Source organism: Schistocerca nitens, chromosome 2, assembly GCF_023898315.1.
Source record: "Schistocerca nitens isolate TAMUIC-IGC-003100 chromosome 2, iqSchNite1.1, whole genome shotgun sequence".
In the NCBI taxonomy this organism is placed as follows: domain Eukaryota; kingdom Metazoa; phylum Arthropoda; class Insecta; order Orthoptera; family Acrididae; genus Schistocerca; species Schistocerca nitens.
In genome coordinates, this window is record NC_064615.1 from 574005715 (window position 1) to 574029401 (window position 23687).

Here is a 23687-nt window from a genome sequence, read left to right on the forward strand (position 1 = left end):
ATATATATATATATATATATATATATATATATATATATATATATATATATATATATATATATATATATAAAGAAAGATGATGAGACTTACCAAACAAAAGCGCTGGCAGGTCGATAGACACACAAACAAACACAAATATACACACAAAATTCAAGCTTTCGCAACAAACTGTTGCCTCATCAGGAAAGAGGGAAGGAGAGGGAAAGACGAAAGGATGTGGGTTTTAAGGGAGAGGGTAAGGAGTCATTCCAATCCCGGGAGTGGAAAGACTTACCTTAGGGGGAAAAAAGGACAGGTATACACTCGCACACACACACATATCCATCCACACATACAGACACAAGCAGACATATTTAAAGACAAAGAGTTTGGGCAGAGATGTCCGTCGAGGTGGAAGAGTAGAGGCAAAGAAGTTGTTGAGAGACAGGTGAGGTATGAGTGGCGGCAACTTGAAATTAGCGGAGATTGAGGCCTGGCGGATAACGAGAAGAGAGGATATACTGAAGGGCAAGTTCCCATCTCCGGAGTTCGGATAGGTTGGTGTTGGTGGGAAGTATCCAGATAACCCGGACGGTGTAACACTGTGCCAAGATGTGCTGGCTGTGCACCAAGGCATGTTTAGCCACAGGGTGATCCTCATTACCAACAAACACTGTCTGCCTGTGTCCATTCATGCGAATGGACAGTTTGTTGCTGGTCATTCCCACATAGAATGCATCACAGTGTAGGCAGGTCAGTTGGTAAATCACGTGGGTGCTTTCACACGTGGCTCTGCCTTTGATCGTGTACACCTTCCGGGTTACAGGACTGGAGTAGGTGGTGGTGGGAGGGTGAATGGGACAGGTTTTGCACCGGGGGCGGTTACAAGGATAGGAGCCAGAGGGTAGGGAAGGTGGTTTGGGGATTTCATAGGGATGAACTAACAGGTTACGAAGGTTAGGTGGACGGCGGAAAGACACTCTTGGCGGAGTGGGGAGGATTTCATGAAGGATGGATCTCATTTCAGGGCAGGATTTGAGGAAGTCGTATCCCTGCTGGAGAGCCACATTCAGAGTCTGGTCCAGTCCCGGAAAGTATCCTGTCACAAGTGGGGCACTTTTGTGGTTCTTCTGTGGGGGATTCTGGGTTTGAGGGGATGAGGAAGTGGCTCTGGTTATTTGCTTCTGTACCAGGCCGGGAGGGTAGTTGCGGGATGCGAAAGCTGTTGTCAGGTTGTTGGTGTAATGTTTCAGGGATTCCAGACTGGAGCAGATTCGTTTGCCACGAAGACCTAGGCTGTAGGGAAGGGACCGTTTGATGTGGGATGGGTGGCAGCTGTCATAATGGAGGTACTGTTGCTTGTTGGTGGGTTTGAACATCAAACCCACCAACAAGCAGCAGTACCTCCATTATGACAGCTGCCACCCATCCCACATCAAACGGTCCCTTCCCTACAGCCTAGGTCTTCGTGGCAAACGAATCTGCTCCAGTCCGGAATCCCTGAAACATTACACCAACAACCTGACAACAGCTTTCGCATCCCGCAACTACCCTCCCGGCCTGGTACAGAAGCAAATAACCAGAGCCACTTCCTCATCCCCTCAAACCCAGAATCCCCCACAGAAGAACCACAAAAGTGCCCCACTTGTGACAGGATACTTTCCGGGACTGGACCAGACTCTGAATGTGGCTCTCCAGCAGGGATACGACTTCCTCAAATCCTGCCCTGAAATGAGATCCATCCTTCATGAAATCCTCCCCACTCCGCCAAGAGTGTCTTTCCGCCGTCCACCTAACCTTCGTAACCTGTTAGTTCATCCCTATGAATTCCCCAAACCACCTTCCCTACCCTCTGGCTCCTATCCTTGTAACCGCCCCCGGTGCAAAACCTGTCCCATGCACCCTCCCACCACCACCTACTCCAGTCCTGTAACCCGGAAGGTGTACACGATCAAAGGCAGAGCCACGTGTGAAAGCACCCACGTGATTTACCAACTGACCTGCCTACACTGTGATGCATTCTATGTGGGAATGACCAGCAACAAACTGTCCATTCGCATGAATGGACACAGGCAGACAGTGTTTGTTGGTAATGAGGATCACCCTGTGGCTAAACATGCCTTGGTGCACAGCCAGCACATCTTGGCACAGTGTTACACCGTCCGGGTTATCTGGATACTTCCCACCAACACCAACCTATCCGAACTCCGGAGATGGGAACTTGCCCTTCAGTATATCCTCTCTTCTCGTTATCCGCCAGGCCTCAATCTCCGCTAATTTCAAGTTGCCGCCACTCATACCTCACCTGTCTCTCAACAACTTCTTTGCCTCTACTCTTCCACCTCGACGGACATCTCTGCCCAAACTCTTTGTCTTTAAATATGTCTGCTTGTGTCTGTATGTGTGGATGGATATGTGTGTGTGTGCGAGTGTATACCTGTCCTTTTTTCCCCCTAAGGTAAGTCTTTCCACTCCCGGGATTGGAATGACTCCTTACCCTCTCCCTTAAAACCCACATCCTTTCGTCTTTCCCTCTCCTTCCCTCTTTCCTGATGAGGCAACAGTTTGTTGCGAAAGCTTGAATTTTGTGTGTATATTTGTGTTTGTTTGTGTGTCTATCGACCTGCCAGCGCTTTTGTTTGGTAAGTCTCATCATCTTTCTTTTTAGATATATTTTTTCCACGTGGAATGTTTCCCTCTGTTATATATATATATATATATATATATATATATATATATATATATATATATATATATATATATATATATATATATAAGTGTATTGAGTTTCCTAAACAGAGGTCGGCAATGATTTGTTGGTCCAGCCCTATACATTTCTCTTCCAACATTTTTTTTGTATTTTCAGTATAGTAGCTATATATGTGGAGTGGCCCCATACTAGCAGTCCATAAGAAATGTGAGACTGGAACAATCCAAAACCTGTCAATCTTAAATACTTAGGAGTAAATCTCACAATTACCACATTAGGTATTTTACCCTTTACATTCTTTTGCAAATGTGACTGGTGTGTTCTCCTCAGTCAGTATGAAATCCTAAAAGTTTAACTAATAGACGATTCTGGGTCTTGTCAGGATTATACAGCAGTTTGTTAGAGGAGAACCTTTTTACTGCAGTATTTAGTGATTCCAGTGACATTTATTGTAATGCTGATGTGTCCTGGTGAGTTGCAATAGTTGTTGTCTCATCCACATAGCAGACCACAGACTGAGGGACATGATGTGGCAAATCATTGATGGCAATTATGAAAAAGAATGATCCAAGCACTGATCTTTGTGGTACTTCTGTTTCTACCATTTTCATTAGAGAATGTCTGTTTCTCACTGAAACATATTGTTTTCTGTGTCTTAAGTATGAAGCAATTATTATTAGTGCTGTAGTTTGTACTCCACAAAGTTCAAGTTTCTCGGTCAAGATTCCATAAGGGATGCAATCAAAGGCCTTACTTAGGTCACATAAAACCAGTGAGGCTCTTTTCCTCAGCAGTGCTTATCTGGTTTGCAATGTCAAAAACTGCTAAGGTGGTAATTTTTCCTCGTTTGTAACCAAAATGTTTGTTCAAATGGAGATTATTTTCTTCAAAACAGTAACTTAATTGATTAAGAGTTTCGAATATTTAGGAAATTAAATGATCTATTGAGATTGGGCAATAATTTTGGAGGAGATTTTTGTCTCCTTTTATAAAAATTGGTATAACTTTTGAAATTTTTAATGATACAACGAAAATTCCAAACTGAAGAATTTGTTAAAAATGAAGGCTAAAAGCACACAGATAAAATGAACAGTTTTCTTGATAATGTAGTTGGATAGCCAGTAATATCCATAGTTTTGGGGTTGGAGAATTATTTTACAGCTTTTATCACATCTGTGCCTGTGATACTTTTCCACTGAAAAGATTGTTTCACTGACAACTACTTACCAAGTAGTTCACTTTCAGATGTGTTGGTCATTTTTATTCTGTTTCCAATTTCTTTACTAAGTCACAGAGACTATACACATGGTATCAGTTGAAATCAGGACCACTGTGTGATAAACACATTTACTCTCATTGGTTTAACATAATTTAACAACTTAACTGTGTTCAGCCATATACTGCCTTGGTTTCCAGCAGACTGCTTACCTGTGTACCTCATACTGCTTCACTTGAAATTATTAACTATTTGTCACACTTAACACAGTCCCAAAAATGAAACTGGTGCATTGTGCCTAATAACCCCTTGACAATTTCTATGGCTACACTTAATCTACAACAAAGATTATTACTGTGGATAAGTAGTATCATTACATTTCCTTTATTGTAACCCTAACTTTAGGACCAACAAACATTTATTGAATACAGAATTAAATCCGTAATTGTAGATTAGATTGTTCATTAGTCCACAAGATCAAACAATAATAGTCTCTGATTGAAGCTAATATACATAGATCCAAGCATGACTAATCCATAGTGAACTCATATTGCAATTATAATATTAAACACACTTCCGAATAAGTCTTATATTAATGGAACTCACATGCTCACTAATTACAAGCACTATACAGAAATTTTGTGCCAGCTTGTGAAGTGCAGTTAACAGGCTCATCTCTCTAGCCATTCAGTAATCTGAAAGCAGTCACTATCCAAACACAAGTCCAATCCAGGCCAGGTAAACAGCAGCTGTGGTCATAGATCACATCATAGAGGCTGAGTTGGATAATAGCAGCTAGTAAAGGAAAAACTGAGACTGGGCTATGTGCTGGGCTGCCTTGCATTGGCCAACTACAGAAATATGTGTGACTGGGCTCTAATATCAGCAGCTTCTATGTGAGATGTGGGTAATGTTACGCATATCACTACATCTGTATCTTCAATTGAATGTGTGGTGGGGTTAATAAACCCTTGCTAGATTTTTTTCATTGAAAAAATGTTAAAAATATTGAAAAGTTAATTCCACAACCTTGACCAAAATTTACTGAAGTACACAACATTCCAAGTCTGAACAAATTGCAAATTTCTACTTTCTTGCTGCACTTTCCAAATTTGCAAATATTTACTTTAACGACTCTCATACCATCAACCATCCCATCCCTGAACAAAGATTTACAGGCCTTCTTCTGTTTTTATTTCTTTTGTTGATCAGTATCTTAAAAAGGAAAGGTTATACAATTTGATAGATAAGAAACAATCTACTGTACTCGCCAAATGGCAGTAGGAGAACACACATACGAAGATATTGAAATTTTCAAGCTTTCAGTATCCTTATATGTTTGTTCTCCTGTGCCTGCTTTATTTATCTATCCCATTACATGATATTTACAAAAACTGATTATTTTCATTTAAAAAGGGAATTGATTATTTTATATACTATGCCATATTTATAGGAAACAATAAGCATTAGATACAGAAATTAAGTTATCAAAATGACTTCAAATTACTGTTTCTCTCAAAATATTCACAATCATATAAAATTGTCAGATTATGTTAGCATGTAGAAAACTATCATTTGTTACATTACAATGAATATATGTATAAGTATTTTGAATAAATAAAAAAATTATAAATTGAAAACATTATGTTACATGGATATAGGTTAGTTACTGTGTTAAGGATGAAATAAATAAATTGTAAATACAGAGGCAGATAAGATAAAATGCAAATACTTGACCTGTTTCAAAGTTTTTAAGTGCTGGTGGCACAAAAGAAAATTGTAAAAAATTTCAAAATTTACAAGGCTTTTCTTCACTTGAAGTAAGAAACAAATCTGTTAAACATAGACAAGCAAAGTAAACTGCATAATTACACATCAAGACACAAAGGAACTGCAGACATTAGCTGCCAGTGGGCATTGATTTACGTCAATTAGGCAAGTTGAAAAATTGAGCCAGACCGAGATTCGAACCCAAGTCTCATGCTTACTAAGCAGATGCACTGACCATTATGCCATTCGGACACAGTGATTACTACAACTGCACTGGGTACTGCCTCCCATCAGACCCATATTCTCTACAGTAGAGATGCAGTGCCCCTTCTCATTAACCTCATTACTCATGGCATCTCACTGATTACTGTAAGAGTTTGAGCTTGTTGTGCATTTGCACTGAAGGGATTATTGGCTGTCTTCACCTCATATTTATAATTATACATAGTGACTCCTGCACTCTAAAGTACACAACTAAATATTTTCTTCATCAAACCCTGTTAAATATGTGGTTAATTTACATTTAACTGCACTATAAATAATTAATAGCAATTTCTTTAGAGCAAAGGTACAATAGATCAAAACATAAAAATGAAATGCCAGGACATTTATGTTGTTGTTGTTGCGGTCTTCAGTCCTGAGACTGGTTTGATGTAGCTTTCCATGCTACCCTATCCTGTGCTAGCTTCTTCACCTCCCAGTACCTACTGCAGCCTATATCCTTCTGAATCTGCTTAGTGTATTCATCTCTTGGTCTCCCTCTACGATTTTTACCCTCCACGCTGCCCTCTAGTACTAAATCGGTGATCCCTTGATGCCTCAGAACATGTCCTACCAACCGATCCCTTCTTCTAGTCAAGTTGTGCCACAAACTCCTCTTCTCCCCAATTCTGTTCAGTACCTCCTCATTAGTTATGCGATCTACCCATCTAATATTCAGCATTCTTCTGTAGCACCACATTTCGAAAGCTTCTATTCTCTTCTTGTCCAAACTATTTATCGTCCACGTTTCACTTCCATACATGGCTACACTCCATACAAATACTTTCAGAAACGACTTCCTAACACTTAAATCAATACTCGATGTTAACAAATTTCTCTTCTTCAGAAACGCTTTCCTTGCCATTGCCAGTCTACATTTTAGTCTACATTTTATATCCTCTCTACTTCAACCATCATCAGTTATTTTCCTCCCCAAATATCAAAACTCCTTTACTACTTTAAGTGTCTCATTTCCTAATCTAATCCCCTCAGCATCACCAGACTTAATTCGACTACATTCCATTATTCTCGTTTTGCTTTTGTTGATGTTCAACTTATATCCTCCTTTCAAGACACTATCCATTCCGTTCAACTGCTCTTCCAAGTCCTTTGCGGTCTCTGACAGAATTACAATCTCATCGGCGAACCTCAAAGTTTTTATTTCTTCTCCATCGATTTTAATACCTACTCCAAATTTTCTTTTGTTTCCTTCACTGCTTGCTCAATATACAGATTGAATAGCATCGGGGAGAGGCTACAACCCTGTCTCACTCCCTTCCCAACCACTGCTTCCCTTTCATGCCCCTCAACTCTTATAACTGCCATTTGGTTTCTATACAAATTGTAAATAGCCTTTCCCTCCCTGTATTTTACCCCTGCCACCTTCAGAATTTGAAAGAGTTTATTCCAGTCAACATTGTCAAAAGCTTTCTCTAAGTCTACAAATGCTAGAAATGTAGGTTTGCCTTTCCTTAATCTTTCTTGTAAGATAAGTCGTAGGGTCAGTATTGCCTCACGTGTTCCAACATTTCTATGGAATCCAAACTGATCTTCCCCAAGGTCGGCTCCTACCAGTTGTTCCATTTGACTGTAAAGAATTCGCGTCAGTATTTTGCAGCTGTGACTTATTAAACTGATAGTTTGGTAATTTTCACATCTGTCAACACCTGCTTTCTTTGGGATTGGAATTATTATATTCTTCTTGAAGTCTGAGGGAATTTTGCCTGTCTCATACATCTTGCTCACCAGATGGTAGAGTTTTGTGAGGACTGGCTCTCCCAAGGCCGTCAGTAGTTCTGATGGAATGTTGTCTACTCCTGGGGCCTTGTTTCGACTCAGGTCTTTCAGTGCTCTGTCAAACTCTTCACGCAGTATCATATCTCCCATTTCATCTTCATCTACATCCTCTTCCATTTCCATAATATTCTCCTCAAGAACAATACCCCTGTATAGACCCTCTATATACTCCTTCCACTTTTTTGATTTCCCTTCTTTGCTTAGAACTGGGTTACCATCAATGCTCTTGATATTCATGCAAGTGGTTCTCTTTTCTCCAAAGGTCTCTTTAATTTTCCTGTAGGCAGTATCTATCTTACCCCTAGTGAGATAAGCCTCTACATCCTTACATTTATCCTCTAGCCATCCCTGCTTAGCCATTTTGCACTTCCTGTCGATCTCATTTTTGAGACGTTTGTATTCCTTTTTGCATTCTTCATTTACTGCATTTTTATACTTTCTCCTTTCATCAATTAAATTCAATATTTCTTCTGTTACCCAAGGGTTTCTACTAGCCCTCATCCTTTTTTACCTACTTGATCCTCTGCTGCCTTCACTACTTCATCCCTCAAAGCTACCCATTCTTCTTCTACTGTATTTCTTTCCCCCATTCCTGCCATTTGTTCCCTTACGCTCTCCCTGAAACTCTGTACAACCTCTGGTTTAGTCAGTTTATCCAGGTCCCATCTCCTTAAATTCCCACCTTTTCCTCGTTCCTAAATCTCTGTCTTACCATTATATAATCTATCTGAAACCTTTTAGTATCTCCAGGGTTCTTCCATGTATACAACCTTCTTTCATTATTCTTGAACCAAGTGTTAGCTATGATTAAGTTATGCTCTGTGCAAAATTCTACCAGGCGGCTTCCTCTTTCGTTCCTTAGCCCCAATCCATATTCACCTACTATGTTTCCTTCTCTTCCTTTTCCTACTGTCGAATTTCAGTCACCCATGACTATTAAATTTTCGTCTCCCTTCACTACCTGAATAATTTCTTTTATCTCATCATACATTTCATCAATTTCTTCATCACCTGCAGAGCTAGTTGGCATATAAACTTGTACTACTGTAGTAGGCATGGGCTTCATGTCTATCTTGGCCACAATAACACGTTCACTATGCTGTTTGTAGTAGCTTACCCGCACTCCTATTTTTTTATTCATTATTAAACCTACTCCTGCATTACCTCTATTTGATTTTGTATTTATAACCCTGTATTCACCTGACCAGAAGTCTTGATCCTTCTGCCACCGAACTTCACTAATTCCCACTATATCTAACTTTAACCTGTCCATTCCCCTTTTTAAATTTTCTAACCTACCTGCCCGATTAAGGGATCTGACATTCCACGCTCCGAGCCGTAGAACGCCAGTTTTCTTTCTCCTGATAACGATGTCCTCCTGAGTAGTCCCCGCCCGGAGACTCGAATGGGGGACTATTTTCCCTGCAGAATATTTTACCCAAGAGGACGCCATCATCATTTAATCATACAGTAAAGCTGCATGCCCTCAGGAACAATTACGTCTGTAGTTTCCTCATGCTTTCAGCCGTTCGCAGTACCAGCACAGCAAGGCCGTTTTGGTTAGTGTTACAAGGCCAGATCAGTCAATCATCCAGACTGTTGCCCCTGCAACTACTGAAAAGGCTGCTGCTCCTCTTCAGGAACCACATGTTTGTCTGGCCTCTCAACAGATACCCCTCCGTTGTGGTTGCATCTACGGTACAGCTATCTGTGTCATTGAGGCATGCAAGCCTCCCCACCAATGGCAAGGTCCATGGTTCATGGTGAGGGGGGGGGGGGACAATTATAATGCTAGAAAAACAGAGTAGGTCACTTTGTGCAAATATCTTTTCATATAAGGTTTTTTTATTGTTATTACATATCTTATGTTGTTTCAATACCATAACAATTATTTTAATTGTTTTATGAAAGATAAAATTACTTCACTGGTATATGGAGTTTTAGGGATTACTGGATAAATTGCAGTATCACTGGTATAATGGAGTTGCTGATCCTAGGTCCATTGGACACAGGTGGCGCTGCAAATTACAGCGTAGAAGAGATAGCAGTTGATATAATTTTGTATGCTTTTGTATGACCCTGGTGGTTATGCGAAATGCTATATGTGTGTGTCCACATGAGTAATGTTTTTCCTGTCATAAATTACTGTATTTCGGGTCGTTTGGGCTTCCTAGACACCGTAACTTTTAGTAAGTGCCAGGGTACAGGCGTCACATTTTTGTCCTTGAAGTTGGTAACCTTGAGTTGGTATGTTGCTCTCGCGGTGGCTCAATGGCATAGTGTATATTTACCCTGATCACTCTGGTCATGGATGCTGAACAGGAACAAAATTCCCCCTGCTCCCCTTCCCCCACCTCCCATCTACATGCACAGCTGCACAGGGGTTGTTACAGCATTTTTCCTGCCCCAACCCCTGTAGTTGATTATAGTTCCTCAGTGCCCATTCCTTATTATCTTGTACTTGACACTTCCTAATATTTATACACAACACTATTATCACTGCTAAAAACACAAATAACAATCAAAGGATAATGAATAATACTGCCACTAAAAATAAGCTATGCTCACAGCACCTAATGCTGTACTGTATTAAATATAAATCTGTTCAAAATCTACAATTAATACATTGTCCACACAGTGAAAAAACGAATCCTATATCTTGTTTATTGTTTTGTGGCTCATAAAAATTAAATTATTCTGATCAGCCTAGCCCTAATTTTAATTCATAAATACATCACATATTGCTTGGTACACACTGTGTTCTTTATCATGTTGGAATTCTCTCTCTTTAGTATATTATTGCTTCATATTTTCCATATCTGCTTTGCCATGGAAATTCTTCAAACTGATTGATGATGAACAGGGGTCATTTATTACATCTGTTGCTATGGTAGATGTGGTACATTTTATTAATGTTTTTCAAGATCTGTTAAATGTGGTTTGATACTGGCCAGCAGTGACATGAAAATCTATTCAGCTGCTTGTCTCTTCATTTTTCTTTACAATTATTACTCATAATCTGTGTTCCGTTATCACCCAGGATCTTCTTTGGATGTACTAACACTTATGTAGCATTTCCTATTGCTTTCAGGAATGGGGTTAATAGATCAGCTCCCATAATTCCCTTAAGCTCTTGAAAAAAGATCAGATTCAGAATTCCTTTGTGTTTTATTGTCAATGTTTTAGTTTTTTCACGTAGTTGGCAGGAACTAAGACTCTTTCTTGTGCACCAGACCATGTTGGGTCCTGTTTGAAACTCGAAACAGTTTTTCAGTTATTCTTCTTCAGTTCCTCTTTTGTAACAATCTCATGTACTGTGTCAATTACCCCAGTCCACAGCAGTTGTGTACTAGTCATTTTCCAATTAGTGTTCTCTTCTAAATGTATTACTGTTCTAGCTGATGTTTCTCCTTGTTATTTGCATATTCATCTGGTGTGCACTACTCTGGTTCTGTCTGCTTAAATATTTTCCACACCCAATCTACAAATTCCTTCATAGTATCCATGACTGTGGTACATACATACCTGGGTAAGCTCTGCACTACATAGCTCATGATTGTGCATTCTTTGAATTGGTTTCATTTCCTTTTTAATAAAATTTTGTGAATGTGCCACCTCTATCTTTATGGTGTGAGTGATTTAATTGGATAGATAAAAAATCTACTCACCACGTGGCGGCTGAACACACACATAAAGGAGGGCTATATTAGGCAAGCTTTTGGAGCCAGTGGCTTCTTCTTCAGTCAAAAGGGTTGAAGTTGAAGGAAGAGGGGTGAAGAAAAATGACTGGAGAGGTCTAGGAAAAGGGGAAGATTTCCGGAAAGGCACCCAGAACCATGGGTCGGGGGAGACTTACCACACAGGATGAGAAGGAAAGACTGATTGTTGGGGATTGCATTAGAAGAGATTTGAAAACCTGAGAGCTTAAAGATAGAAGACAGCATAATATGCAAGACAGAGATTACTGCTTAAACATCATTCATGAGTTAATAATAGTGAAAAGCTAGGTGCATTGCACATAACAGAGGTGGGAGGGGGTAGTGAAATATAGACAGATAAGAAGAAATATAGACAGATAAGATAATAGACAGAGCTGTCTCAGCATTTCTTCATAGTAACTACTAGTTTTTCTTCACTCCACTACAATTTTCTACTACCTTCATTGCCTATTTTTCATTGCCCACCTCCCACACTTGTTATGTACAATGCACTTAGCTTTTCACTCTTATTAACTCATTCATGATGTTTAAGCAATAATCTCTATCTTGAAAATTATGCTGTCTTCCATCTTTAAGCTCTTAGGTTTTCAAATCTCGTCCAGTGCAGTCCCCAACTATCAGTCTCTCGTTCTCATTTTGTGTGGTAAGCCTCCCCTGACCTGCAGTTCTGGGTAACATTCCCAAAATCTACCCCTTTTCCTAGGCCTCTCCAGTCCTTTTCCTTCACCCCTATTCCTTCCCCTTCAATCCTTCTGCCTGAAGAAGGAGCCACTGGCTCCAAGAGCTTGCCTAATTATAACCTTCTTTTATGTGTGTGTTCCACCACTGTTTGGTGAATAGATTTTTTATCAATCCACTTAAATTATTTTGTTAAAAATTGATTGTTTTTGTTGTTTCATGGTGTGAGTAGTTAGAAATGAAAGTCAAAATTTCATCCTGGTACTTCTTACTCCAATACATTATTAGAAAAGTCTTTCCAAGTTACACAAAGATCGTGTTATTGACTTTAGCAATGAATCTCAGCTACACATTCATTCCTCCAAACTTAACACAAATGTGATTTACAGCACCTCTGACCATGCGTTAAGTAGAATTCCCTTCTTGGGTTATATTTATTAAACTGCCAACTTTTATGAATTTGTAGATCATTTTGAACTGCCATGTCCCCACCACTAGCCTATTCATAAGGCACATTTTTTGTGCGATAGTTTGGCTGCCACAATTCTTTCCATTTCAGCTTAAATTTTTCATTTGATAGCTGCTATTTCCACACTATGTTTCCATTCAACAGTATCTTTATCTGTTCTGTGCTATCTAGATTGCTAATGATTTCAGTTTGCTTTGGAATCAATTGTAGTAATCTTCCATCCATCTCATTCCTTGCTTCTTCTGCTCTTACAATCTGATTTTCATTTTTTCCTATTGGTTAACTTCATCTCACTAATACTTTATTCTCTGATGATACTCACATTTAAGCTCCACCTGAATTGTGTTCTTATGCAAGTCTTGTCTCAAAATCTGAATTATTTTATATCATTCCCTACTGATTCTGCTTGGCTTTGTTTTAAATCTTTAAATCAGTTTCTTGATTCCAATTAAAATACTGATATAATTCATTTTGTATAGTTTTAGAGACTTTCTATTTTTCATTTACAGTTTTTGTTCTTTTATCTTCATGACTTTCCACATCTTTCTTGCACTTATTTGCAGTAAAGAATTTTTTCCTTCAAAAATTTGAATACAGTGGTAATATTTAAGGCCCCTATGATAATATAATTGCTTCAGTGACATTTATTTGTTTTTGTTGGTTTTAGACTACAAATGGCTATGTTGGTGGATCTTTCTGAGTGTAGTGAAAATTATTCTCCACTGTGGCATGATAAATGTTTTGTAACACTGCAGTCTACATTTGATGCATTCTATGTTCCATATGGCAAACAGTCTACATTTGACGCATTCTATGTTCCATATGGCACTCGTACACTGTCTTCAGAAAGTCAAAGTTTGATACTGTTTATCTACTATTCAAAGTTGTACTGTTTATTATACTGCATCTGAAAACTGTATGTTGTAACATGGTAAACGACTTGTAACATCAGTTCCCCACTTGCAAGTATCAATTCTGTATCTACATCTATGCTCTGTAAACCACTGTGAGGTGCATAGCAGAGAGAATGTCGCATTGTACCAGTTATTATGGTTTCGTCCTGTTCTGTTCGTGTGTGGAGTGTGGGAAGAATGATCATTTGAATGCCTCTGTGCATGCAGTAACTATTCTAATCTTATCCTCACAATCTCTATGTGAACGATATGTAGGGGGTTGTAGTATATCCCTAGAGTAATCATTTAAAGCCAATTCTTAACTTTGTTAAGAGATTTTCTTGGGATAGTTTACATCATTCTTCAAGAGTCTGCCATTTCAATTCTTTCAGTATCTCTGTGACACTCTCCCACAGATTAAACTAACTGGTGACCATTCGTGCTGCTCTTCTCCTGTTACTCCTATCTGGTACGGGTCCCATACACTTGAGCAATATTCTAGGATGGGTTGTGTGACTGATTTTTAAGCTATCTCCTTTGTAGACTGTCTGCACTTTCCCAATATTCCACCAATAAACCAAAGTCTACCATTTGCTTTACACACGACTGAACCTATGTGATCATCCCATTTCATATCCCTACAAAGTGCTACACCCAGGTATTTGTATGTGTTGGCTGATTCCAACAGTGACTCATTGGTATTATAGTCATAGGACATTTCATTATTTCATTTTGTGAAGTACAAAATTTTACACTTCTGAACATTTAGAGCAAGTTGCCGATATCTGCACCATGCTCAAGTCTTATCAAAATCTGATTGAATATTTATGCACCTTCTTTCAAATAGTACTTGATTATAGATAACTGCATCATCTACAAAAAGCCTGATTTTACTGTTAATATTGTCTGCAAGGTCATTAATATACAACATGGACAGTAAGGATCCCATCACATTTCCCTGGGGCACACCTGATGTTACTTCTACGTCTGATGATAACTATCCATCAAAGATAACAAGCTGTGTCCTCCCTACCAAAAAGTCCTCAATCCAGTCACAAATTTCACTTGATACTCAATATGACCATATTTTTGACTAAGTGTAGTAGGTGTGAATGCTTTTTGGAAATCAAGAAATACTGCATCTGCCTGGTTGCCTTAATCCAAAGCTTTCAGTACATCATGTGAGAAAAGTGCAAGTTGGGTTTCACATGATCAATGTTTCCATGCTAGTTGGCACTGAGGAAGTCATTCTGTTCAGGATACCTCATTATGTCTGAGCTCAGAATATGTTCTAAGATTCTACAAGAAATCGATATCAAAGATATTGGATGATAGTTTCACTTCTAGTACCCTTCTTGTAGATGGGTGTGACCAGTGCCTCTTTTCAAGAACTAAGCATGGGTTTTTGTTTAAGGGATCTCCGATAGAAGGGGGTGGGGGCTAACTCAGCCGCAAATTCAGTAGAGAATCTGACAGGGATTCCATTGGGGCCTGGAGCTTAGTTCAATTTTAACGATTTCAGCTGTTTCTCAACATCATTGACACTAAAACATATTTCATTCATCTTTTCAGTGGTACAAGGATTAAACTGGGGTGATTCTCCTGGGTTTTCCTTTGTAAAGGAAAATTTTAAAACAGAGTTAAGCATTTCTGCTTTTGCTTTGCTACCCTCCATTTCAGTTCCCATCTTGTTCGCCAGGAACTGGACTCTAGCTTTGTTGTCACTAACTGCCTTTACAAATGACCAGAAAGACGACAATATTCTGCTATGGTAGTCATTGAAGGCATCACACTCTGCTCCCTGGACAGCCAAACAAGTTTGATTCAGCATCTCTCTATCTACAGCGCTACACTTTATTTTACATTGATTATGAAGTAATCTCTGTTTCTTTAGAAGTTTCTTAACAGTGACTGTATACCATTGAGGTTCCCTTCCATTATGGACTGTTCTACTGGGTACATATGCATCCAGTGCATGGTCAACTATTCTTTTAAACTTGAGCCATGGCTGTCCTACATGCTCGTGCCCTATGCTGTAGGTTTCAAGTTCCTCATTGAGATATGATACTACTGACTTTTTTTCTAGTTAACTAAACATATATATCTTCCTGCTTGTTTTAGTTGTTCTTCATACTTTGGTAATCATTGTTGCCACAACCACGTCATGATCACTGGTAGCAGTTTCGATGTGGACATCCACAACGAGGTCAGGTCTGTTTGTTGCCATTAGATCTAATATATTTCCATCATGAGAGAGGTTCAATAGTGATAAGAGACTGATTGTGGACTGAAAGTTGCTGTATAGTGCATATCTAATGTATTAATTCTGTACCTTGTGAAGTGATGTTGGAATATGCCTGTTTAACACTCAGTACCATAGAAATTTGTTTAATTGCAGCTATTTGTTATACACGGGTTTCTGAAATGGTAGGGAGCAAATGTAATCCCACCAAAAGTTTATATTTAATAAGAAAATCAGTTCTGTACAACTCAGTAAATATCTTCTCAGTGTGTCACATTTCTCAATACTAAAATAACTTGTGGCGTCGATAGGTCATATCGACCGTGAACAACATGATCTTTGACTAAGATCAGACATTGGAGCCGCCATGTTATTCTAGGAGTCTACTTTTATGTCTCTTGCTGTGTACATGTGTACGACTACTGTGGAAATATATATTTATGTGCAGATATTTGTGGGACTGCTCATTCAGTATACCCTCTACATGCATCCCGTTACCATAAACTCACCTGTTGTATGTAAGTTTAATGCTGGGCCCTCACTAATTCAGGACTTAACTTGGCTCAATTAATTGGCTATAGTTAATGCATATCAACCATATACTCTTATAGATCCCAGCAAACTGCCTGTTCTCATGGCATATGCTTCCAGGCTCCAAATAATTCTTTGTGTGTCACTCATGATAATGTCTCAAAATTTAAAACCGGGCATTGCTTGTATCAGTCCCACTCAGTATATACTCAACTAACATCCATTGCTATCAAATTAACACTTTTCCCAGACCTACATCTACATTTACATCTGTATTCTCCAAGCCAGTTTACATTGTAGCATGCAGTATATTTCAGTTAACAGTGTCAACTTCCCCCTTTCCTGTTCCATTCAGGAATGATGGAACACAGTTGAAGGGTTACAGCAACTGCTTCACAAAAAAATCATCTGTGTCACTCTTTTCAAACAGAAATGGATCAGTGGAATTCTAATCAGTGTAAGGATTTTCCATGGTAAGCATGGGCATTGCTTCAATGCTCTCACTGTAGATGATTAGCAATTACCATAGTAGAGGCTGAGAAGAACCAAGTTATTTTTTTATGAAAATTTGATGACAACACAGTTATAGTTGTTCAGATTCATTGCTTCTAGATATGATTCAATGCCCAAACAGTTTTTGGGACACCAAGAGAGTTATTACATCAATTTTCTTTATTCAGTTAAACAACCAGCCAAGCTGTAAAAGGCATGACCAGCGTATAAATGTCATGAAAGTTACTTTTATGGATCAACAAGACAACACCATTTCCTGCTTTATTCCAAGCAACTCCTGAAACTGATTATTGCAGATGTGCACACTAAAACTGGAAACAGGCAAATTCTCTGCACTAAATTGAATCAGAGCTAGCTTACAGCCAAGAATATGTGAACCTAAGGAGTGCAATTGCTGTAACGATGATCTGACTGTGTTTTGAGAAAAACCTGTTCATCGGAAAGCACTAGTGTTATTCACACTGATGTACATAAATATGACATTAGTTCTGTTCTATATGAACCTGTTGCAAGACGTGGTGCATACAGAATCTTAGAATTTTGGTTGAGGGGCTGAGCTCATAGAAATTATGTATCACCGTGCCATCTCCAAATTCTCTAGAGGGAATGAAGGTGTTGCGGTGCCCTGTTGCATCTCCTCTAAAACTTAGAGCCACGCTCCTTGGATTATCAGTGTGAACTTACTTGAATGCCAGATACAGGCTCAGCTTCCCCGCAGCTCCGGCATCTTCTGCTTGCATCAAACTCTTCTCGGAAGATTTTATATTTTGAAGAAGGTGAAAATTCATCTACTATTCCCAAAATCCTATTATCTAGTGCAAATAAAGACTCTCTCAAAATGCAGTTGCTGTTAACATATTCTATATTCAAAATTCAATACACCATTTCACTGCCACATTAAACAGTAAGCCCACACTTTCTTAGGGCATTCGCACACGACTGAAGTCAACCAATAAATAAATTTTTTTCTCAACAATACAATATTAATATACATGTCCGTCTGCTCGAGACCAAGTCACTATTAATAATAATCATTTTTTTTCTTCCGTTGTCTCTCCACAACACACAACAATCACCAATGTTTTTCGTGCATGAAATTCGTCCACGGAATTCTGGCCCAGAAGTTTTTCTTTTCTCTTTGCTGCAATCGAGCGCGACACTTGTTGGCCCGGTTTTGCTCTTCTTTCTCGGTTAGCCTGCACAAATAACGTTCTGCGGCAGTGTGTATCTGTTTATGCTACAACCCACTACAAAATAACATGTGTTCGAAGTGGCTGGAACAAAAGTGACTCCAGACTTTCGTAAAATTCTGGGGGCACTACAGTGTTAACTTAGTCTATTAAAATAACAACTACAATAGTGAGTTTTTTAGTTCTCAGAGGAGGCTGGAAATCAGTGATCTAGCAAGCAGGACAGGAAATTCTTTAAAATCATCCCCTCCCCCTTTTTTTAAGGACCTAACCCTGTGTATTGAAGGTGAAGTTTGGCTGATAATTTATTAATACCCCCATATTAATGTGACAGCTGCTGTTATTGGCCTGTTGACATTTAAAGTTATGAATTATACTATTTACCCATCTTATGTGAGGTACATATCAATGTTGACTATTGAAACTCAACTAAATCTATAGAGTACATTTGCAAATGTATACATGAAGTTGATGTTCAAGGGTTTAATTTCACAATGGAAGCAATTACTGAGATCAAGAGAAATTAAGTAACTGTTATTTGGACTGTTAACTGAGTAGTGATGAAGATACCTGGTGTAGCTTCGTATTTTCTGCATATGCCAGAGACCACACAGTCTTTCATCACAGTTTCTGTTAGGAACAGTCAGTGTGTTTATTTTAATGTAAATACATTTGAAAAAAACCATAAACCCCATCAAAAATAATGCTGATCATTTTCTTTCAACATTATTAAAACACTTACTGTAAAGATACATCAAGTTGCAGACAGGCACAATTAAAAGTCACTCACATGTAGCTTTTGGCCATAGCCTTCATCAGTCAACACACACACACACACACACACACTAGCAAGCACACTTCATGCACACACGACCACCAACTCCAGCATCTCGAGCCAGAATGCAACATCACGTGGGATGCAAGCAGCAATCTGGAGCACGTGGGGAACGGGAAGAGGAAGGGGAATGGGAAGGAATAGTAGGGTACGTGTGGGAAGAGAGATGAATGCTATCTGGTGGAGTGTGCAGGGACTAGACTCCAACAGGCACAATGTCAGTGGTTGTGGGGTAGGGAGGTGGGGAAAAAAGGAAAAGTAAAGGACAGGAACAGGGAAAGATGGGCAGATGCACTGGCAGAGGCCTGAAAATAAACAGGGTGGAAGACAAGCAAGGAGAGGAGACATTAGGGCATAGGGGGTGGAAACTGTTGGGTGGAAGTTTTGGGGATATGTGTTACCATAGGTTGAGACCAGGATAATTATGGGAGTGGAGAATGTGTTGTAAGGATAACTCCCTTCTACACAGTTCAGAAAAGCTGGCGGGAGATCTGGTTGCGGACTAGGTCTGACAGATAGTGCCTGTCTGTGAAGACCTAGGTGAGATCCTCAGCATACTGAGCAAGGTAGTTTTTGTCACTAAAGATACGCTGTCCCTGGATCGCCAGCCGGTATGGGATAGATATTTTGGTGTGAAAGGGATGACAGATGTCAAAATGCAGGTACTGTTGGTGGTTGGTTGGTTTACTGTGGACAGAGGTGCAGATGGAGTCATCAGAGAGGAGGAGGTCAACATCTAGGTCGGTGGCATGCTGGGTTGAGGAGGAGGATCACATGAAGCGGATGGGTGAGAGGATGTTGTGGTTGCGAAGAAACAAAGATAGGCTGTCTTGGCCCTGGGTCCAGATAATGAAGATATCATCAATGAACCTCAACCAGACTAGGGATTTGGTGTTTTGGGAGGATAGAAAGGTCTCCTCTAGATGGCCCATAACAAAGTGCTGTGCAGGTGTCCATGGCTGTGCCATGGATTTGTTTGTATACCCTCCCTTCAGATGAAAAGCGGTTGTGGTTTAGGACAAAGTTAGTAAGGTGTATGAGGAATGAGGTATTGAGTTTGAAGTCTGGAGGGCAGTAGGAAAGGTAGTGTTCAATAGTGGCAAGACTATGGGCATGAGAGATGTTGGTGTATAGGGAGGTGGCATCAACAGTGACAAGTAGGGATCCAGGAGGTAAAGGGATGGGGCACTCATTGACCAACACCTCCAACCAATTGCCCGTCATTTAGCCTCCCACATCAAAGGCACCAACCACTGCCTTCACCAACTCTCCACCATCCCCACCCCATTACCTACCGGATTCCTACTCATCACTGTTAACGCCACCTGCCTATATACCAACATCCCTCACTCTTTTTATTTGCAGCCCTCTAACAATGCATCCGCCCATTTTTCCCCACTCCTCTCCTTTTTCGTCCATTTTTTCCCCACCTCCCTGTGCCACAACCACCTGATGCTGCACCTGTAGGAGTCTAGTTCCTCCACACTTCACCAGACAACATCTGTCTCTCTCCCCACCAGTACTCTACTATTACTCCCCTTTCCTCTTTCCCTTTCCCACCTGGTCCAGATTGCTTTTTGCATCCCACATGATGTTGCATTCCAGCCCAAGACGCTGGAGTTGGCAGTTGTGTATGCATGCATGTGTGTGTGTGTGTGTGTGTGTGTGTGTGTGTGTGTGTGTGTGTGTGTGTGTGTGTGTGTGTGTGTCTTACCTGACAAAGGCTGTTACTAAAAGCTATATCTGAGTGACTTCATTCTGAGTGACTTTTAATCGTGGCTGTTTGCAACTTTACATATCTTCTTTATGGTAAGTAGCAAATCTATCTTTTCCTACACTGTTGATATTCCTACTTGGAATTTACATTGTTTGATTTATTAAAACACTGATTTACCAAAGTCCTCACTGTCACACTTAGGATACAAGCAGTAATGAGTTCAGGTGTCACATGCTTGAAATCCATGTCTGTGGTGTGTAGTTCTATATAATTACAGGATCTCCAGTCTCTCCTCAAATCCTTAGGCCTATCCCAGAACCTCCCCCTGGGGTCCATCTGTCTCCTCACCCCTACACTGGACTCGCACTCGGGAGCACGACGGTTCAATCCCACATCCAGCCATCCTGATTTCGGTTTTCCGTGATTTCCCTAAATCGCTCCAGGCAAATGCCGGGATGGTTCCTTTCAGAGGGCATGGCCGACTTCCTTCCCCATCCTTCCCTAGTCCGATTAGACCGGTGACCTTGCTGTTTGGTCTCTTCCCCCAAACAAACCAACCCCAACCCCTCCTCCCCCCTACCAGTCCCCACACTCCCTGAAGTCCACAAACCCATCCACCCAGGATGCCCCATTGTGGCCAGTTACTGTGCCCCCACTGAGAGAATCTCTGCTCTCATAGACCAACACTTTCAGCCTATTACCCATAACCTACCGTCCTATATAAAAGGTACCAACTATTTCCTCTACCGACTCTCCACAGCTACTATTCCTCTACCACATGGTGCCCTGCTCGTTATTATTGATGCCACTCCCTTTACACTAACATCCCTAAAGCCCATGGCCTTACTGCTATTGAGCACTACCTTTCCAGACGCCCTATGGATTCCAAAACAAACACCTTCTTCCTAGTCACCATGACAGTTCCTCACTCACAATTACTTCTCTTTTGAAGGCATTACCTACAAACAAAACGTGGGGTACAGCTTTTTACACCCACATGACACCATCCTATGCCAGCCTATTCATGGGTCATCTAAAGGAATCCTTCCTGAACACCCAGAATACCAAACCCCTCACCTGCTTCAGATTCATTAATCACATCTTCGGATCTGGATTGAGGGTGAGGATACCCTATCCACATTCCTCCAGAACCTCAAAACCATCTCCCCACTTGCTTCACCTCGTCCTACTCAACCCATCAAGCCACCTTCCTCCATGTTGACCTCCACCTCAAAGATGGCTATATCAGTACCTATGTCCGTATCAAACCTACCAACCACCAGCAACATCTACACTTCGACAGCTGCCATCCATTCCATACCAAGAAGTCCCTTCCATACAACCTAGGCAACCATGACCATCACATCTGTAGTGGTGAGCAGTCCCTCTCACAATATACTGAGAGTCTCAATGAGGCCTTTACAGATCGTAATTACGCTCCCAGCCTTGTACAAAAAGAGATCTCCCATGCCTTGTCTTTCCAGTCACCCAACACCTCCCAAAGTCACACTGTCCGATCACAGAGGAGCATCATCCTCGTGACATATTACCACCCACGATTGGACCAATTGAATTACATTCTCTGCCAGGGTTTCAACTACCTCCCATCATGCCCTGACATGAGAAATGCCCTACCCACTATCTTTCTCGCTCCTCCCACAGTGGTATTCCACCGCACACCGAACACACACAATATCCTCTTCTATCCCTACACAACCGTGCTACAAGCCCCTTCCCTCATGGCTCATATCCCTGTAGTAACCAAGATGCAAGACCTGTCCCATACATCCTCCCACCACCACCAATTACTCCAGTCTGGTTACAAGCACCATTTATCCCATCAAAAACAGGGCTACCTGTGAAACCAGTCATACGATCTGCAAACTAAGCTGCAACCACTGTGCTGCATTCTACATGGGCATGATGACCAATAAGTTCTCTCTCTCTCTCTCTCTCTCTCTCTCTCTCTGAGTGTGTGTGTGTGTGTGTCTGTGTGTGAGAGTTGTCTATTTTTGACAAAGGCGATTGTTGGCCAAAAGCTAACTTGCTGACGGTCTTTTTATTGTGCCTTTCTGCAACTCAGCATCTGCACTATGTGGTGAATAGCAACCATCCTTTTCATTATATTGTTGTGTAATTTCAATTAGTGTTGATAACTGCCAACCACACACACAGAACTGACAGAAAGGCCTGCCAGGCTTCTCAAAACTAATCAACACTGTAAAGCCTACCCAAATATTTGGACCGAGGATGTAAAAACTGTTTAAATGAAATGTTTGTATTCACTTTACTAGCATATACACTGCTAATAATGTTCTATGGAAGGTAATGTAGAAGTAGTTACTAAATCATAAGTGTGAGTAGATTCCTGCTAGTCATCATTTGTTGTTAGCTTACTTCACAGAAGTTGTATTGATTCGAGAATTTTTCTGTAAATTCTAGAACCTCTCAGCCTTCTACCATCTTGGACACATGATATTCTGGTTGTCATGGTGGGATGGTAGAATCCTACCTACTGCGCGTCACATGTTTGTGTGTGCAGGTTTAAAATCAGTCGCACGAAGAAAGGAGACGCGGCGGACGAACGGCACCAACAAGTACCTCTCGGGCAATCCATAGATGTTTTAGTGTGCGTGTAAGAAAGAACCATGGAATTTATATGCAGGTCTGTGCTAATTGGGTCACTGACTATTATTATTAAAACAAAGACAGTTGAAAAAGAACTCTTGAAAACTCTTGACATAACCTTGTTATAGGCAAGACTTATTTTCTGATTTATGCTAAGAAAAGTTAAGGTATCAAAGCCAACTTTCTTTTAATTGTAATTAAATTTGTTTTGGACATTCGACTGTATGACGGACTTAATGGAAGTTATATATTTATGCTGAAAGTGTGAGTCAAAAGTGAAAGTAAAATACATCGTTAAGTGGCGAAAAGCAAAGTTTGTATGTCTACTTATTTCATAAGTAGAAAGAGTCTAAAAATTACTGTACCTAGCATTATTCAATGGAGAAGAAGTCAAGAGGGTTTCCAGCAACCGGCTATCCAGTAAAGAAGATGGCTGCAAATTCCAAGTAAGTCACCTCCTAAAGAAGTGGAAGGTGGTTTGGGGGAATAAATTGAAATAACCCACATTCACACTCACACTTCACTTAGAATGTGGCAAC

General features: G+C 40.2%; 1 protein-coding gene across 1 annotated transcript in view; it reads left to right on the top strand.

Moving 5' to 3' along the window:
* Nucleotides 1-23227, top strand: part of LOC126234498 (cilia- and flagella-associated protein 300-like) — a 218671-nt gene extending 195444 nt beyond the window's left edge. Inside the window, exon 6 of the mRNA XM_049943193.1 lies at nucleotides 22963-23227. The gene's annotated coding sequence lies outside the window, so the exon portion shown is untranslated. The remainder of the gene's footprint in view (nucleotides 1-22962) is intronic.
* Nucleotides 23228-23687: the final 460 nt, after the last annotated feature.